Source organism: Rhipicephalus sanguineus, chromosome 7, assembly GCF_013339695.2.
Source record: "Rhipicephalus sanguineus isolate Rsan-2018 chromosome 7, BIME_Rsan_1.4, whole genome shotgun sequence".
NCBI lineage: Eukaryota > Metazoa > Arthropoda > Arachnida > Ixodida > Ixodidae > Rhipicephalus > Rhipicephalus sanguineus.
The window spans coordinates 98,126,344-98,145,202 of record NC_051182.1 but is presented as its reverse complement, the minus strand read 5'-3'; the positions used below and the strand labels follow the sequence as shown (position 1 = coordinate 98,145,202).

Below are 18,859 nucleotides of genomic sequence, written 5' to 3'. Positions count from 1 at the left end.
AGAGCACACGAACGAGAAGCCGCCTGCTAGAGCAGCGCGTCAACCTCTCGTCAAGGCCTGAGAGCATCTGACGCGGGCAAGCCCGCGCCAGACAGAAGCGAGCTCAAGGGGGAAGGGGGTTGTCACTGGCGGCCAATGAGGAGAGGCGTTGCGCAGTGACATAAGCTAGCTTGGTGGCGTGAGCATGTGAGCATGTCGAGGCATGCCCGGACGCGTGCCCGTGCGGGGACAACACGCGCTAGCTGGGGAATGAGGCGCCAAAGGGGAGGGCGCGCTCGATTCCCACAACAATGACAATGAATACCCGGAAAACATAACACACACTCAAGACAACGTAAGACATATAATGCTCCGCGCATGCGGCAGCATCGCCGATGCACGACTCACCATGGGGGGCCCGAGGGAAATGAGCCGTGGTATCGTCCCCCACGGACCCACCGCGGGAGACGTCCATCCACGCACGCCGCCAAACCCAAAAAGACTCGCTCCTGTTTTCTGTCCGCCAGCCTAGCCTCTCCACGGTGGCGCTGCCAGCGCCACCGCGCTAACCCTAATGCACGCGAGCACAGCGCCACTGCTTGCTCGACGGTTGTTGCGGCCTATTCGTGAGACGTGCGTGCACCATGAGGTGCAAACAACTTTACAGGGGTGATAGCACCCCCACAGGCAATAGCCCAGCAGATTCCAAAGGCTGACGTATCGGCCCCCCCATTTAGCGTGCCTTTTTTTTAGGCCTCCTTTTAGCGCGCCAGCAAATGCCTGTTTGGGTCCAGAGACCGAGTCAGAGCCAAGAGTTGATAACACAAACAAAATATATTCTCAGTTAAGGCAGTATAAACATCACATAAACATGCACACTTGGCTGGTTCAATCACAATACAACTCGCATGCATCTATCAAACAATGGGAGAACAAGTAATCACATGTGTGAAGTCCAAACACTCCAGAATATTCCAGAACAATTAAAGTTCTTTCATATTCACCGGCTTGACAAGTCTGTCCACATAAACTGTAGCGCTGACGAGTGTTCCCCTTCACAGTTGGCGATTGAATGTCTCCATGGGGACACTCTTCATAACTTTTCACTGCTCCCACGACGTCATCTCTTGATACTTCAAAGACTGACTGACTTCACTACCGACTACACTACTGTTGTTGTTGTTTTGTCGGTGCCGCCCAAGCCGAACGTCGCAGTAGTCATTGGCTCGCGCCAGAATGCGTTCGTTGTGGTCACACGCGGCCAGAATGGCTGCGTACTCGGCTGGTGCAGCAGCAGTCGACACCCCGTGGTGGTTTTTCGCGCTCACCTTGAATAGTCGGTAGTTGCGAGGTATTTGGGCGGCCAGTTGGCGCACGAAACATTCGACCAGCGCCTCGTCCACGTACACTTGCAACTTGAGCTTTACCAACTGGGTCAAGGTTAGCGTGAGCACCGGCTCGAAACATTCGAACCCTTCGACGGCAATCATAAAGAGAGACAACGAGCTGAGTTGCTTGGGCACGTGCGGCATTACATACATCACGGCCCGAGCATCCAGGCGCACGTTGAGTCGCGTAAGCAGACAACGCTCCATCAGTTTGACCAAGTTTCCGGCAAACGATCGTCCGCCCTGATACGTGGCAATGTCGAGCGACGTCAGTCTCAGGTAGTACTTGTTGGCCACCGAGGACAGCGAGTCGTCCACGTCGGCGCGGTGACCAAAGCGCAGAGAGTGCGCGATCAAGTCGAACGTAAAGTATCGGGAAAAGTACAGACCCGAGCCCGTCTTGCCGCACGTCTCGATGATGGCCAGGTCGGTGTGCACCCGCTCCGCGTCCACCGAAACGCTCACGTTCTGCCACTCCTCGACAGTCAACTCGACGAGGCTGCGGTTCGCGCACAAGAGTTTCTGGACGAGCCTGTTCATGCAGGCCGTTCCCACGACATAAAACACGAGGTGCAATTTTTCGAGCGCGCAGCGCGAATTGGTCAGCGCGGCGCACATGGTCTCCACGCCCGGAACGATCGGCGGCACGGGCGATTCGCACGACCGCTGCATATAGTCCTCGTACTCTCTTGAGTACGCCATGGCGGGTATTTTCACTTCTCTGAGGCCCCACTTGAACACCAGGCCGAGCAAGTTCGAGTAACTCTTGCTCTAGTAGTGAGGTGTGCTCGCACACTGCGGTGGCATGTCGAGCGTGAATTTCTTGAGCAGTTCGGCTCCGCTCAACACCCCTCGCACTAGCGCATCCACGCAGTCGCTCCGGTCTGGCATGTTTTCAGTGGTCACGTTGAGTTCGCGCAGCTTACACTTTTCCATCCACGCTCCAAACTCCTTGTTGCACGTGTACGGCATGCCGACCGTGAGCACTCGCAGCGTGAGCGGCAGTCGCTGAAGCCGAAAGCCGTTTGTATTTGGCAACTCATAACTAAGCACTCGTTTGTGACACCACGCTTGTGCCAGGTTCCATCGTACGTCACGGTGATGTCCTTGCAAAAGCTGGGGTCCTTTTTTTATATATGCAGTAATCACTGCTGCAGCAAAATAGGCATAACTTGTCCAAAGTGGTGGCCTCTGGCTCCCTGAATGTCCCTTTCAGATGCTTTTGAAACGTCTTGTGGTGCAGACCTCTGTGAGGGATGTTCATTGCTTCCCAAGAATTGTTGAGAGCTGTTCGCCCCTTGCCTATTTGCTTCATAGCCATTATGGTGCACACATTTACGTCAAAGGCCTGCGAATCCTCAAACCTCATCACGTGAGTGCAGTCATAGAGCCAGTTCTGTTGGGTCACACTTGCGATTCCTTCCTGCAGCAGCTTCTCAATGTACTTTGCATTGGTAAGAAAAAAGGTCATTACAAGACAAAAATATTGAAGAGAACAGTATGACAGCCATGGGAAACAAGAGCAGTTTATGTACAAGCACACAGTGCGCATGGCTGTAAGGTCACTTGATACACACATTTGACAATAAAAAAAGATTCACACAATACACTGTACTGTTAACACTGGATACCGGAACATTGAAAAACCACAAAGGAAATTGCGATACATTGTCCGTAAACCTAGGTTTTTTTCGCGACCTTTTCGATCGACGAGGCACACGTTGTGCCGAAGCACTTCCTTGTGGGGCAGAAAGTAACGCGGATGTTGAGCCTTCTGGCTCATTTAAGCGCTGCTCAGGAACATCTGAGAGCGGGGAAGAATAATGAATCGAAAGACTCGCTCAAGCGCCCCTCAGCACTGGCTGGGGACGGAGAATTATGACGCGGCGCATGGGAGCCTGACGGCTCTGAATTACCATATAATGCGGAATATAGGTCGACCCCCTTACCTTGACCAGCAAAAAAAGAAAAGAAAAACATGGAACTGTTCACTGATGCACTTAATTCAGTCCTCCGAACTGTCGGAGCTCTCCTCCGAGGACGACTGCTTTTCGCTAGCCGCCTCCCACAACATGTCGTCCTCGGTGCCGTCGAGAGCGTTGCTGATGCAGCACTTCCTAAATGCGCGCACCACTATTTCTTCAGGCAGAGACCTCCATGCCTCGGAGACCTAAGCACAAACTGTCGCGAGAGGTGGCCTGCGCAGCCGGCCTGTTGGGGTCTGCTGGTGTAGCCAGCCATCCATTCATTGTAAAACGCACGCACACTGTCTTTAAAAGGCTTGTTAAGGACGACGTCCAGCGGTTGCAACGTTGACGTCATCCCTCCCGGAATGACGACAAGATCGGTCTTCCCGTCACGAAGTGTCTCCTTCACTCATGCCGTCAAAAGCCCTCACGTTTTTCGAGCGTTTTGGGTGTCGGCGGAGACTTGATGCCGCGAAGGTCGCCGGGCGCAGCGAGTGCCGAAGCGCACCTTCCAGCTCGCGCGGCGTTCGATATATCCGATGGCGGGTAAAAATACCGTTCGATATAAGCATGCGAATTTCTTTACTTTTACAAAGGATATTCAAGGGGATAATTTACTAGTTTGATATAGCCGAAAATTCTATATTGGTGGGTTTGATATTTCGACTGTAGTTGCCTGTTGGCAGACACCTGTGAGAGCGTGTCAGCTCTGTCTGCTGCCATGGTTGTTTGTGGGGTGTCAGTCACTCACCCGAACTACTCGTCCTGTCGAACTGCTGGCCCCCCATTTGGTGGGGTTCCTATTGAATACACAAATCCGTGCGTGTAAGCCTGTCCCTTTGGAATAAATCCATAGGTTTTGTCTTCAGGGAGTACTGCAAGGGTTCTAATGTTTGTGTATCTCAATCCATGTTTGCTAAGGGAGTTAAAGTTGCTTCAACCTCCATTCTGTTTGAGTTCACATCTGTGTTTTTGTGGCAGGCATGATAATTTCCAATCACTGTTGCCTTCATCACTATTTGGGGCTAGCATGCACAGGGTTGCGCTTGCCATTGCCTCAGATGCGGAACGTCATAGAGGGGCTGCATCTTCTGTTACATTTTGATAAAGTCCAAAGTAAAGTTAGAACACATTTCGTCATTAAACACCTGGATTGCTCGTTGAAGGCACTTGTCGTCCAGGCAAATCGACTGAAACACCGGGTTAGCCAGACCACTTGGCGATGTGTACAATGTTTGTCAATGGCGATGCGGGGTTTTCGCGCAGCCACTCATAGATATGGATTCTTCTAATTGTCCTTTTGCACGTTTTCGGCACTTTGCACCCTTTCCTGTGCGTACCTAGTCAATTCCTCCACTGTTCGTGTGACCTCCACAGGTTGTCGTCACATGCAACTGAATGCAAAAGTTTCGGGTGCAGTATTTCCAGAACTCAGCCAGCCTCATGTCGAGTACATATTAAGCGCTCCGCATGCAAGTCTTTGATGACAATATAGAGCAAACAAAGAGCCAATAACGTGCATCGCTGTTATTTATTCACTCAGTGAAAACTTAACTGATATGGAAGCATTCAGTCTCCAAATAACGACTCAAGAATGACCCCTACTCATGCTTACAAGTGACACATCGCAAAAGGAAAGGAACCAGCTCCAGCAGCAGTCTTAAGAAAGTATTACACAGACTAAGTAATGCTGTGCCCGCATGCGAAAATGGCAAATCTACAGTGTATGTTTTGAGACAACTCGTGTCGAGTTGTCTCGAAACTTCATGTCTAACGTTGCGACCCCAATCGTGTCCTCCCATTTTGAGGTATTCCAATACTCGCGGCTAACTGTTGAAATGCTAGATGAAATAGTAGAGGTCCCATGTGCTTGTAGACCAAGTTGACGAGCGATTTGGTCATCTGACAAAGCCAGCGAAGATAACGCATGTGCCGTTACTCTTACTGCAGTCGTGGAAGACCATGACGTGTGGGAGTCTAGTCCCTTGTCTGTGGAGTGCGGCGGCAGCGATTCTGTATTGGGTGGGCCGTTGCTCGATTCCTCGGATAATGTCGCGACAAATTGTCTCAGCATCTCTAGCAGGAAACACATCGAGCACAAGTTTTCTTTGTTTTGGAACTGACTAGCTGCAATGCCCAGCAGGGAGGGGATTGTAAACCTTTTTCATCTCCGCTTGTTCCTGGTTCGGACACGTTTAAAACCTGTCCCATGCCTCGATCAGGTTCCACAAGTTTCTCCATAGTTTCATTAATGTCCTACGCACAGTTCTCATTGCTCAAACCAATAGATTTTGTAGTTTGTTCCTGGGAACATAGATGGCGTCACCAGAAAAGAATGTTTTTTTCCTTTAGGGAACCGCCTACTCAACCAGGCTATAGAGGTTATTAACAAAGGCAAATACTTCCTCGGTAAGAGTGACAATCTAGAGATGCCAAGTGGCAATTATTTGATTTAATTTGTCCACGCCGAGCATTCCGATATTGTATTCTTGATTAAGGAGGGGCTTTTTTATGATATTCACAACCCCCTGCCCCCCCTCCCCCTTTTCTCTCCTCTTTTAGCAGCAACATGTTTATTTGCCGTGTGCATCGTGCTCATCAAGCTCACAGAATGCCTCTCTGCACACACTCAGTGAGCAAAGGTGCAGACTGCGACACAGCAAAATATACTGTTCTATTTAAACAACACATTACACTTAATTGCTTCTGGCACCACCCCAAAACACAGTACAACTAACTTCCACTTGCCGAGACGCAAGGGTGCAAAGGGGGAACCGCAGGCATGTCACAGCTTGCAAAGGTGACATTGACACACTGCTTGGGAAAAGGTCCCTAGTGGCTATGCTGACTTTTCTGCTTGTCGGTGTCAGTGTAGTCGAAATATGGAAAGCGTTGACCAAGAACTGTGGGCGTTAGGTTCAAAGTTTTATATTGATGGAGCTGCCACATTCCTATGTATGTTTCTTCGATTACAAAAGTGTCAAAAAGGAGCTTTCCCAAGGCCATCGGGTAGATCTTCTTGTATTATTTAGTAGAGGACATGCTGTTCACTTGTAGCGCCACATGCTGTGGTTCAAGGCATCGTCATCTGGAAATACTTCATTGTTTGAGAGCACAACGGCGGGTGTCCTGGAAATTGTCTGCTCAGCAGAATATTTGACATGCTCAAGAATCTATGCCACCACCAAACATTTTCTTGATTGTATGAAAAGCAGAAGGCTCGCAGTGTGGCTCGTTCCACTGCAGTGTGCGACCGCCAATGGTGTCCTGTAGTGAAAAGCTAGTGTAGCGGTTAGAGTTCCGGATTGTGCCGCGGTTTATGTAACGGAAAAGGATATGGTTGAAGAAAAAGTTCTTGCGGCACTCTGAGGACTGCAGTATGTGACCGCTGACGGTGTCCTGTAGTGAAAAGCTAACGGTTAGAGTTCTGGAATTGTGCTGCGGTTTATGTAACAGGAAAGGATAGGGTTGAAGAAACTTGCTGCACTTGGAGGGGACTGCAAAAGGGTCGTTAGACTGGGCGAGCAGGTTCAGGTCATAGTTTAAACAGCACACAAGACAGAAGCACAAGACAAGGAAGACCACAGGACAAGGCACTGGAGTAACAGCTGACAGGTGTATTGTGGAGTGGGAGAAATACATACACAAAAACAACCTCTTTGCATGCGCATCCAGCGCCACCATACACTCTCCACTACTGTACGGGACACAATCTCCATACAGTCTTTTTGGGGGGACCGCCTTCCTGGCCAGGCTGTAGAGGTTATTCACAAAGGCAGATGCTTCCTAATGGATGCCGTTAAACTGAAAGTTTGAGTTCTATCATGACATCAAACGATGCGGGCACATCCATGTATAAGGTAGTGAGATCACCGTGCGGAGCATCAAAGAGGGGCTGCATGTTCTGGTACATTTCAGTAAAGTCCAAAGTAGAGTTAAGAACACATTTCATCATTAAGCATCTGGATTGCTCGTTGGAGGCGCTTGTCGTCTAGGCGAAGAACCGAAACAGTGGGTGTTACAAGCTGCCACTCTAGCGTCGCCAGCGCGAAGTCTGCGACGGGAATGACAGCAGGTTAGGTTGTTCGCTGCGTAAGCAGAGACAGTGAAGAGATTACTTTACTCTAGTAATATTGCAGCTCAAGAAATCTAGTACAACACTCAATACCAACTAACAAAATAGATACAAAATCAGTCAATCAGTTTACAAGAGAGAAGTATTACAAACTACACAAAACTAACAAACAATAGAACTATTGATGAGAAAGTTCGAGAATATAAACAGGTAAAGGTATATGTGTGATAACCGGCAGCGTTGAGTCCACGACGATCAGATGTGAGAAGTCAGAGAGAGTTGTGGCACAACGGCGATGTCAGCGGTGTTGCAACGCTGGTGTTTCCGGGAGGCTAGTGCTTGAAGCCGATCTCGAGCAGGTTGAGCTAACTCGAGATTGAAGTCCCGATGCCTGTGTTGCAGACGTTAAGGGCCAGCCGATACAGAGCCACACTAAAGACTTCTAGAAGGGAGACTTCGAAAGTTTCGAACACATATTTTGGTCTAAAATGACCCTGCACAGTAGCTAGATGTGTCCTTTGGGACTCTTTTCCTTTGCCGCTTTTCCTGCTTGTGTTGCATCCATTTCTGAGCCTTTTTCAGACGAGAGAGTCTTTCTCCGCAGCCCGTTGGTTGGTTAGGTGGCCAGGTGTGAGCCCTACCGACGACGACAACTCTTGGGTGGCCCTGTAGCAGCCGGCGTTGTATCTCAGAACTGCCTCATGCAGTGCTGTCTCCACAGCTATCAACGATGCATGCTGTTCCTTGGGCATCAAGGACCATAAGACAGGGTGCAACGATTCCGACTCATTTTGAGTCTTTGCTCCCAGGCAGCGTTGCAGAAGGGAAGCCTGTGAAAGGCGCTGATAGACAGGCAGCAATGCGTTTGCAACGTAGCCTGGAAGATTGTACTTGTGCTTTGGAGGTGGCACACCATTCGCCTTGCTGCCGTCATGACGGCACCACGATTCCACACCTTCCGGGCACAAGTCATGGTGAGGGTCCGTGTCAGTGGAGGTGACGTGATGAAATGATGCCATCACTGCACGCTGCATTGCAGCCACATCACTGGAATTGTTCCGCAATGCCCAGCCATAATAATCCGTCAACTTATCAATAAGGGCTTTCGTCAACCTGCCCTTCCCTCCTAGAGCTTGCTCCAACCAGCTTGCGGAGCCAGTGTCCTCGGGCTTCAGTCCCAACTGGCAGCCGAGGCACTGATTTGACAACACTACGGCATCTAAGATGAGGCCTGTGTGGTACTCGATGACTGCACCAACTCCAATGTGGGATGTATGTCCACGCTTGTGCCAGGTCCCATCATAGTTCACTGTGATGTCCCTGCAGAAAGATGGGTTCATCTCCTTGTACGTCTTTTTCACGGCAGAAGCCGATTCTGCGTAGAATTTTTCCAGGGTCTGTTCCTGTGGTTCCCTGAATTGCTTCAGATGCCTCTGGAATGTTCTATGGTGCAGGCCACGGTGGGAAACATTCATAGTTGCCCAAAAGTCGTTGAGGGCTGTCTGCCCTTTCCCTATTTGCTTCATGGCCACAATGGCCCTTATATTCACGTCGAAGGCCTTTGACTCGTTCTGGCGAGCAGAACTCCACGAGCTCGAAACTACTCCACAGTGTTCACATACTAGCTGAAGCTTCGTGGCAAGTCCAAGCTGGGTGCCTTCTTGGAACTTCACCCCAGTCGCGAGGCAGCGCGGGCACGGGGACTTAAACAGCAGGTCGCTAAGGGCATCCCCTTGCACGAGGAAATATTTCTTGCCTTCAGTCGTAGTGGTGGCACCTTCAGGTTCAGGCATCATCTGAAACTTCCTCTCGGTCGCCGACATAGCGCCGAGCTTTTGTTGCACAACAACACATTCGCTATCCTCCGCGGCTAACTCCTCGCACGTCCGAAAACGAGTCTTCAAATGCACAGTCGACGACGCAGTCGCACTGTTCGGGGCCATAATCACTGCGGTTAGCGAGTGCGACGCACCAGGCGCACTTGAGCACGAAACACCAACACCAGCCTCACTTGTGACGACGGAGTCTTGCGCCAATGGTGTAGCAATCTCAACGTCGCGATAAGCATCGATGCGACTGTCACCGCGCGTTGGCGCGTGAACGAGCCGCGCCATGCGTACGAGCTTCATCTGACGCTTTCTTGAACCGAATGAGTGCCGAGTCCCGAACTTTGTTATGCCCATCGTGACCAACAGCACAACAATCGGCGTCCCGTGAACACGGTGAAAGATTGTCCCATAAAGACGGTAGAAGAGCGTCTCGTAAAGACGGTGAAGAGCGTCTCGTAAAGACGGTGAAAGATTGAAGAGCACGTGCGAGAACTGAGCGGGATGATGGCAAACGGGACACACAAAGAACGCCGGCATTGCAAGCGCTGGAGCAGACGACGAGCCGGGGGAACAGATGCGTCATCGCGCGCAGCAGCCAATAGGAGCAGCGTGATCCCCCACTCCCTCGAGAGGCGCGCGCTTCCTCCAATCGCGGCTTCGCATCCGAGCCGCCGGAGACTTCAAAACTTCGAGAGCCCCCCAATCATGAGCGATTCCCGCCTCGGCCATGCCACTGCTGCTGCCGTGGGTGGCGAAAAAAAAAAGCGCAAGAATTCGCGAGCAAAACAACACCAAGATGGCAGCGCTCGGCCACGTGGTTCGGAAATTGCGAGCGCGCGAAGTTGGGGTATTTTCAGCGCTCGCTCGCCGCTCACCGGCTGCCGTGGCATGTTATATGATTTGACGTACTTTCGCGATGAATTAGACATTGATATTTACAGAACAGATAGTTGATGAGACGTACTACCCGAATATGTGGTTTTCAAAAAATCGACTTTTTCGCGATTTTTCGGTTTTCAAAGGGCGCGTCCCCTTAACCGTGACGCTGGGTCGCAAAAATGGCAGTTCGTGACAGTGGGTCTGCCAGACACTTGGTAGTTTGTGCAGTGTTTGTCAATGGCGATGCGGGGTTTTCACGTAGACACTCGTAGATGGATTCTTCCGATTCTCTTTTTGCACATTTTGAGCACTTTGCACACTTTCCTGTGCGTACCTCGTCAATTCCACCACCGCTCATCTGACCTCCATGGGCGTTGTCACGCGCAACTGAATGTGGAAGTTTTGGGTGCGGTATTTCCAAAACTCGGCTGGGCTCATGTCCAGCACCTTCGTGTTGTCCGAAAACTTCATGTCTAATGTCACGACCCCCAATCATTTTCTCCCATTTCAAGGTATTCCAAGGCTCGGGGCTCACTATTGAAATACTGGGTGAGATAGTAGAGGTCCCATGCGCTGGCATTTGTAGACCAAATTGACAAGTGATTTGGTTGTCTGACAAAGCCAGCTATGATAACACATCAGCATGTGCCATTGCTCCAACTGCAGTCGTGTAAGACGTGGACTTGTGGGAGTGTAGTCCCTCGTGTGTGAAGTGCGGCGGCAACAATTCTGTATTGGGCGGGCGATTGCTGAAATCCTTAGATAATGACGCGACAAATTATCTCAGCTTCTCCATCGCTTCTAGCGGGAAATGCATCATGTTCTACAAGCTTTCTTTTCAAGCAACGACGAGCAAAATTGGAACTCAGACATGCGCAAAACCACTGATGTGTCACTTACACACAAGTTGCCTTTCTTCTTTATCCAAAAAGCTTCCATTAATTCCCGGGCCAGAGCATCTGAGCTCTTGGCAAGAACGGAAACGCTTGAAAACCTTGCCTCACAAGAACAAGAATGGCAATATGCAGGCAAATGTGCTGCCGAATTATTTCAAAGTGACAGCTCATGTTCCCTAACTCTGACGTTCAAACACCGACCAGTTTGGCCGGTGTAAACCTGACCACAACTAAGTGGGATTTCATGCACCACGCCCACCGAGCAATCCACATACTTCGAAGTGTGTTTCTTCCCACTAGTGGAGGCCCCTCGGTCATTTAGAAATACGTGGACATAGGTCAGCCAACTTACGTGGCGCAGAAAAAACTACAGTCACATTGTATCTGTTAGCCACATTCTTAAGCTTGTGCGCTACCTTATGAACATAAGGTACCACCATAGGGCTGCCTGCTTTTCCTTGTGCCCTTCAACTTGTGCCCTTCAACTGACTGACTGAACTGATATAAAAACAAAACAGACTTATTGAGCCGACAGCTTTTTTGCGCTTGTCGGTGTCGGCATAGTCGGAAAATGCAAAGCATTGACCAAGTACTCAGGATGTTAGGTTCAATGTTTATTGATCAAGCTGGCGCGTGCCGACATATGTTTCTTCGAGTACAGAAGTGTCAAACAGGAGGATTAGGGCCATCGGGTGGATCTTCTTGGCGTACTTCTTTAGTGGAGGACATGCTCGCCACTTGTAGCGCCGCATGCGGTGGTTGAATGCCTCGTCATCTGGAAACACCTCGTTGTTTGAGAGCACAATGACGGGCGTCCTGGAAATGGTCTGATCAGCTGAGTACTTGACTGCCACCGAATCTACGTCACCACCAAAAATTTTTTTAACAGTATCAAAAGCAGACGACTCACAGTTTGGCTCGTTCCACACCAGGATGCGATGGCCCACGGTGTCCTGAAGTGGAAAGCTAGTGTAGCGGTTAAAGTTACGGATCGTACCACGGTTAGTGTAAAAGGAAAGAACGGGGTCAAAAAAAAAAGTTTTTTCCTGCAATCGGAGGGGACACAATCTCCATGCAGTTTTTCTTGGGAACCGCCTTCTCGACCAAGCTATATAGGTTGTTTACAAAGGCCGACACTTCCTCGTGGATGCCATTAAACTGAAGTTTAATAGTTCCATCATAGCATCAAACGATGCGGGCACATCCATGTAAAAGGTAGCGAGGTCACCGTGTGGGGCATCAAAGAGAGGCTGGGTGTTCTAGTACATTTCAATAAAGTCCAAGGTGGTGTACGAGCACATTTCGTCATTAAACACCTGGATAGCTCATTGGAGGCGCTTGTCGTCCAGGCGAATGAACCTAAACACCGGGTCTGCCAGCCACTTGGGGGTGCGCACAATGTTTGTCAACGGTGATATGGGCTTTTCGCGTAGCTACTCGTAGATGGATTCTTCCGACGCTCCTTTTGAACGTTTTCGGCACTTGGCACCCGTTCTTGCGCGTACCTCGTCAGTGTCTCCATCGCTCGTCTGACCTCCATGGGCATCGTCACATGCAACTGGATGCGGAAGTTTCGGGTACAGTATTTCCAAAACTCACCCGGGCTCGTGTCCAAAACCTTGGAGTTGTCCCAAAACTTCATCTCTAACGTCGCGACCCCAATCATTTCCTCCCATTTTAATGTACTCCAATACTCGGCGCTCACTATTGAAATACTTGACGAGATGGTAGAGGTCCCATGCACTGGCGCTTGTAGACCAAATTGATGAGCGATTTGGTCGTCTTACGAAGCCAGCGAAGATAACACATCGGCATGTGCCGTTGCTACAGCTGCAGTCGTGTAAGACGTGGACGTGTGGGAGTGTAGTTCCTCGTGTGTGGAGTGCGACGGCAGCAATTCTGTACTGGGTGGGCCCTTGCTCGAATCCTCTGATAATGTCGTGACAAATTGTCTCAGCCTCTCCGTCGTCTCGAGCGGGAAACACATCGTGCACAAGCTTTCTTCGTTTTGGAATTGACTGTAGCTGCAGTGCCCAGCGTGGAGGGGGTTGTAAACTTTTTCCATCTCCTCCAACCCCTGTTCCTGGTTCGGACACGTTTGGATCTGATACTTCTCCCACGCCTCGATCAGGTTCCGCAAACGCCGCCAGGGTTTCATTAATGTCATAGGTACTGTTCTCGTCGCACGAACCAATAAACTTTGTAGTTTGTCCCTGGGAATATAGATGGCGTCACCAAAAAATAATTCCAAATGGTAGTATAGGGGTACCTCATCTTCTGTTTCTTGATCGTCAAGCTGATGTTTGCGTGATTCTGCAATGGTCTCTATTAAAAAGCAGGAAAAATGCAAGAATTCAGAACATAGGATAGCTAACGGAAAAAAAGTGCAGAGTCTTACTGAAGGCATCTTGAGTGTCTGCTTGAGGTCCTCCTGAGTGGACAACCTGTTGAAGACTGAGTTCTGAGCTGCTGCAGACCTCTTTATATACCCCTCGCGGCGGCCTTAGAAGCCCTTTCTAATTAGTGTAAAAAACCCGTCAAGAACTAGTTACGATTGCGCAACAACTAGTTAGTTATTCTCAGTCTCCTGCATGGCGCTCAGTGGAATATAAATGAGGTTTTTTTTTCTTCTATTCTACAACAAAGGCGCTTTTTAAACACGTATTTTCCTTGTATGTCATTGTAGTCTGACAGTAGACTGACAAGCACTAGAACTACAAGCACACGTGTTAGAGAATGCTCAAGAACTCTGTATTTTTGTTTAATGTTCACCATGCTTGTTCAGTCAGCAGTCCTGGGCGTAAGCATTCCTCGAAGGCGCTTCGTCTGGAAACATTGACACACGCAGAATATCGTTGACTGAATTGCTGGGTCGCGGATTCCCTCCTTTTGCAGCCAGGCTGTTTACGCGGCTCTTCTCGTCGTCACTGACAGACTTCTCCCCCCTTGCCTCTGCATGCGTATAGATAGGCTTTCGCCTGGGTTCGAGATCTTTTGTTCCGAGTCACACCAATGTCACACACGGGAAGGTTCATAAAGCAAGAGATCTTTCTTGGCGCCTTTGTGTCGCAGGTGGTAATGACCAGGTGGTAATGACCACTGGAACAAGCGAGTAAGAAGCGACCTTTCCCGAGAATGAAGGCAAAACCAAATGACACGCCCCCATCTTCAACATTTCCTAGGTCAAATTTCCTGTTCAGGGTAATATGGGCACAAACCCTTTTAGCTGTGGCCTTTTCTTCACTAGTCATTTTCATGAATCTGTGACTAGGCAGTCTAGTACGTTTTCTGGTTTAAACGCGATGTCTGGGGCTGTCAGCTGCATTCTGCATAGTAGCTGAAATGTCAAAACCTAACGGTGGGTGATTTTATTTCTTGTTTCTACTTGCAACAGCATGTGTATTACAGAGCATTAAATGAGGCGTGAAAAGTAGGCATGTACGCCTGCCCCTTTGCGTTGTTTACAAAAAGCTTTCTGCAATTGTGGTAAGTCAGCGTTTAAGAAAAATGATCTGTGCACCGGAAACTGTAAGATGTTTTTTTTTTTTAATAGTAATAATGGACGGTTTAACATGCTGTCATAAGCACAAACCTAGTTAGACTCGATCACCAGCACAGGAGGGTTGAAGCATTACACCTTGGGCATCTTATGCAAGTCCTTCATGTGGTTTTCACATTCACATTGCCTTACACAGATGTGTATTTGTGTTGGATAGTGTGTCTCAAAAGCTCATGGATTGCACAGAGAGACTGCAGGAAGATGTTAATTTACCTACCAGTGTCAGATGTGCACGTATGTATATGTTTAGCTGGTAGTATGAAGCAAAACAGCAGCTCATCAATGTGGAAATCTATTAGTGTTGGTATAGTCTTTGAATTTATCGTAAGAAAGGTGCATGTGCCCACTACAACTGAACTTGAGGTGTGCACAGTTAGTGCTTGATTGAGCGGCACCTTGCTGAGTAGTTCCTGTTACAACAAACTGCGATTTTTTTTTTGTATTAACATCTCAGATTTGCCTCAGCCTGGGGCGTACCTGTAGTGAAATGGCACGTGTAATCTCAAACCTTAGAACAAATTCTCCATTTGCAAGTCATGTAATGCCATGTGTTAATGCAAAACTGATTTTTGTCGAAGCATTCGGAAGTATGCGTTCGGTGGTGGCGAGGCTGTACTGCAGGAGTAAATGCTTGCCTTGAAGGGGGCTGCACACTGTCTGCTTGCCTTTTCCGGTGACAGATGGCACCGCTGTTCCTTTCGCTGACTGAGTCTGCATTCTACGTATGACACTACTGCTGCTGGGCATGCTTCCGAATCACCCTGGGCAAAATCAGTAGTGAATATAGTTCTCTCGGTACAAGCTGCGTCTCGACAAAGTGTGAGTGCTAATGAACTAAAAGCCGCACTTTTCGAAGAGCCATTTATACCGGTCTTCGTTAGGGCTTTGCTTATGGGCTCAAAAGAAGTGACATGGACAACACAAGTCTCTGCCAAGTAGCTCACATCTATCATTCTTGGCCCACATTAACCTTGTGGGGTCTTGAAAATGCCGATCTTGGAACAAATGGACACAGTTCAGGCGGCCGTACAAGGAACACGTGGACATTTATTAACAAATGGCGAGCTCACCAGTTGAATCTAATGACTAAACATGCCAAATAACCCAATATAATGCCAATAAAACACACAAACAACATAACGTGCTGTGAATGCGCCGTCGTCGACGTTCAAATCGCCTTGGGAGTCTGTGAGTACGAGCCACATTACCACACCTTAGGACCTCCCATGAGAGTCGACCATCCACAGCCGCGCCAACTCCCCAGAAAGAATCTGCTGCTCTCCTCATGGCCCCGCTTAGCCTCACTCCCGCCAGGTGGCGGCACTGAAGCTCACTACGACGCGCGGGTGCCATGAGGCGAATACGACTTTACAGAGGGCATGACCACCCCCGCAGCCTGTACGGCACACAAGATATACACTTATGCCATTTTGCCAGTCGTAATGCTCGTGTGTAACCATGATTGGCGATGGAGTATTCGTACTGCACCACATGCCTTCTAGAGCATTCTGTTATCGTCCTCCGTAAAATGTCATAATAATTACAATCGCAATAGACCGATCCCACCAGACCATCTGCGCATGCGCGAGTTTCCAACAGTGGCACTGTCGCCATCTTAGTTGTAGTTCTCGGAGCGCTGCTGGTGCGGCTGCTTGCTGCGTGTTTCAGGTATACTGGGGTTTTGCACCACTCCTCGACACGCAAGACGATTGAACGCGATGGAAAACTGTGTCCGCACCTCCAACGTATGTAATTTCATTTCAGGTTAACTGCATCCTAGCGCTAAAAGAAAAAAAGAACAGTTGATATGTGCCTGCGTGTGACGAGGTGGTCTCGTCGGGTTGATGAGCTTGCGTCGTTTTGCTGAATAAATATTAGTAATAAAAGAAGAGAAATCACGTTCCCGTCGTCATGAGAGCAAATATCTTCTCCAGTGAGCGCAAGCACGCAAGCGACACAAGCTACAGTATCCGGAAAATAACTTGCCCAAACTGCGCAGAGCTCTCCGCTATACAACAGGAGAAAAAAAAAGCCGAAGGGGACCAAAAAAAGAAGCTTATTGCGCTTTTTTTTTGTCGAAACGACACTTTCCATGTAGACTGTGTTGTCAACGCAGGACTTCGATCACAGTAATAAGTTAAACGTGAATGAAGATAAAACGGTCGCCGTGAAGCAGGTTAGAGGCGCGTCCGCTGAACAGTGACTGGCCGCTCATGCCGTTTGGCAAAGGTTAACATCACGAAAATCTCGTGAATGGCATAATATTTCCTGCTGTACAAGGGATGGATGAGTCAGTAAGAGATTTTGGCGACACACGGAATGCGGCGGATAAGCAGTAGCTCGCTCCGGCTGGCGGCGGCGGCCTCAGCCGGTGGCTCGGCGCCGGTATCGTCGCTAGGCCTACCGCTTCAAAACGGCAGTGTACGGTTAATAGCCTACGCTCATAAAAAAGTCCATCTTTGCTACCGCTGTTGCCCGCTTTACGATGCGTTCACAATAATATCGCATATTGAAAGGAACAGGGAAATCCCGGCGGCGGAGTTGGCTGCGATAACGGCACGGCCGAGTTTTCGCCGTGCGCTCCACGGCGCGAGCTGTACACAGCATGCAGTTATAATCTTGGCTTGTATCACAATCTCGTTCATGCTAGACGCTTGACAGTCGTCATCGCATTTGGTGAGAGGTCGGTTTAGGTCTTCCTATAAATTAAAGCGATATCTGTTGAGCCCGGAAAGGACGTTGTATCCAATCTGTCGCCGCTGGCGGCGATCGGCCCGGCAAGGGGATCCAGCTCGCGTTATGTGAACTTTTGCTGTCGCTGATCGGTCCATCGTTCGCGCAGCAAGGTTTTTATGACGCAATAGGGCACTGCTAAACCACGATGCATCATGCACAGGGAGTTCACAAACACGTTGAACAAGAAAGTGTGCGGTAGTTGCCTCTCTGTCCGACTTCGTTGACTGTCGCATACATTCCTGTCGGAGCTTGAAATCCTTTGAGAACACGCAAAATCCGAGTCATTTTGCTTCAGGCTCCTGTTGTAGCATTCCAGTACACAGCTCGTCAACCCAACCATCGCAATTCCTCCAAATAACGCCGCTAAAGCTCGTCAATGCAGCTCGCCAATGCACCAGCTGTAGGCAGCTGAACGTACCGAGTACTACAAGTACCGGCATGCACTGCGGCAGCGGTGGCGTAGTGAAACTCGCGGTGAGATCGGTCTATTCTTTGCATTGAGTCTTTGGTACGGGTACGCCTCAGGCTGTTGTTGCGTCATCACAACTCTGGTCGACTTGTCTTCTATCGTTTTGTGTCTGAACATGTCTTTTGTGTCTGTGTGCGTGTCATTCACTTGTGATACTGCCTGTGGCAGTTGTTCGAACCTTCAAATGTGAAGGTCAACAAGGTACCTGAGAAATACTCATTGACTGCAGGGATGTGCCATTGGTGCCATCTATATACATTTTTTTTTCCTTTACTCTTCACTATGCTGTGATATTTTTGTTCATTGACATGTATGTGCGATGCTGTGTCCTTTTTTTTTTCTTTTTAACTTTTACTATGCCTTTCTGATAGTTGCCAAACTTACCTAGTGAGAAAAACGTTTCGAGGGGTACCTGCTACTGGTCCAAGGACTCGCTAGTGGTTTACTGGATTTACGATTGCAATGGTCGCCTTTACATTCTCTGGTCTGAGCTCACGATTATTAAAGCTTTAGCATAATACTACAGTCGGCAATGTCCATTTTTTGCAAAAAAGACTGGCAGCTTATCTCAGTTGTCAGCCTTGCCGATTAGATCCGAGTGTGCAGCTCTGCGAATTGGAAACATGCCGAACCAGTGAATGAAAATTATGTAAGGCATCACTTGCTTTCGTAAATTCAGCCAGTTCAGTTACACTCACCACTCACTACAGTTCCTTTTCTTCTTAGCGGTTACAGAAGTAACCAGGTCTGTAAAGTGGCCCCCCTCGGCGTTAATGATATTTCTGATGTTTCTCATATGCCCGGTGATATATTTCTTCCTCATATATATACATTTTTTTTTACGGTTTATATTGTACAGCTACCCTGAATTTGTGGCTGCAGTGTTTGCCTTTCTTGGTCCATTGCAATTTTTGTTTTTGTTTCAATAAAGAACTGTCTTTGATGAATCAGTGGCAGCTTGTCACTTTTTACTCTTAATAAGGGGATGGCTTGCAGCAATCCATGCTGTTTCTCACTAGGGCAGGGGATTTGCCCGTGGACTGGTCCTTTGACAGGTTGCGATACCATTCTGAACCAATGCG

General features: G+C 49.0%; 1 protein-coding gene and 1 long non-coding RNA gene across 4 annotated transcripts in view; both read left to right on the top strand.

Moving 5' to 3' along the window:
• The window catches only part of LOC119399637 (E3 ubiquitin-protein ligase RBBP6), a 108,220-nt gene that overhangs the window by 55,329 nt on the left and 34,032 nt on the right, over positions 1-18,859 (top strand). The gene's annotated exons all lie outside the window — the stretch shown is intronic.
• On the top strand, positions 2,355-9,155 carry LOC125759330 (uncharacterized). Its single transcript, XR_007416895.1, has 2 exons — positions 2,355-6,631; positions 6,760-9,155. It is a non-coding gene; the product is annotated as an uncharacterized LOC125759330 (long non-coding RNA).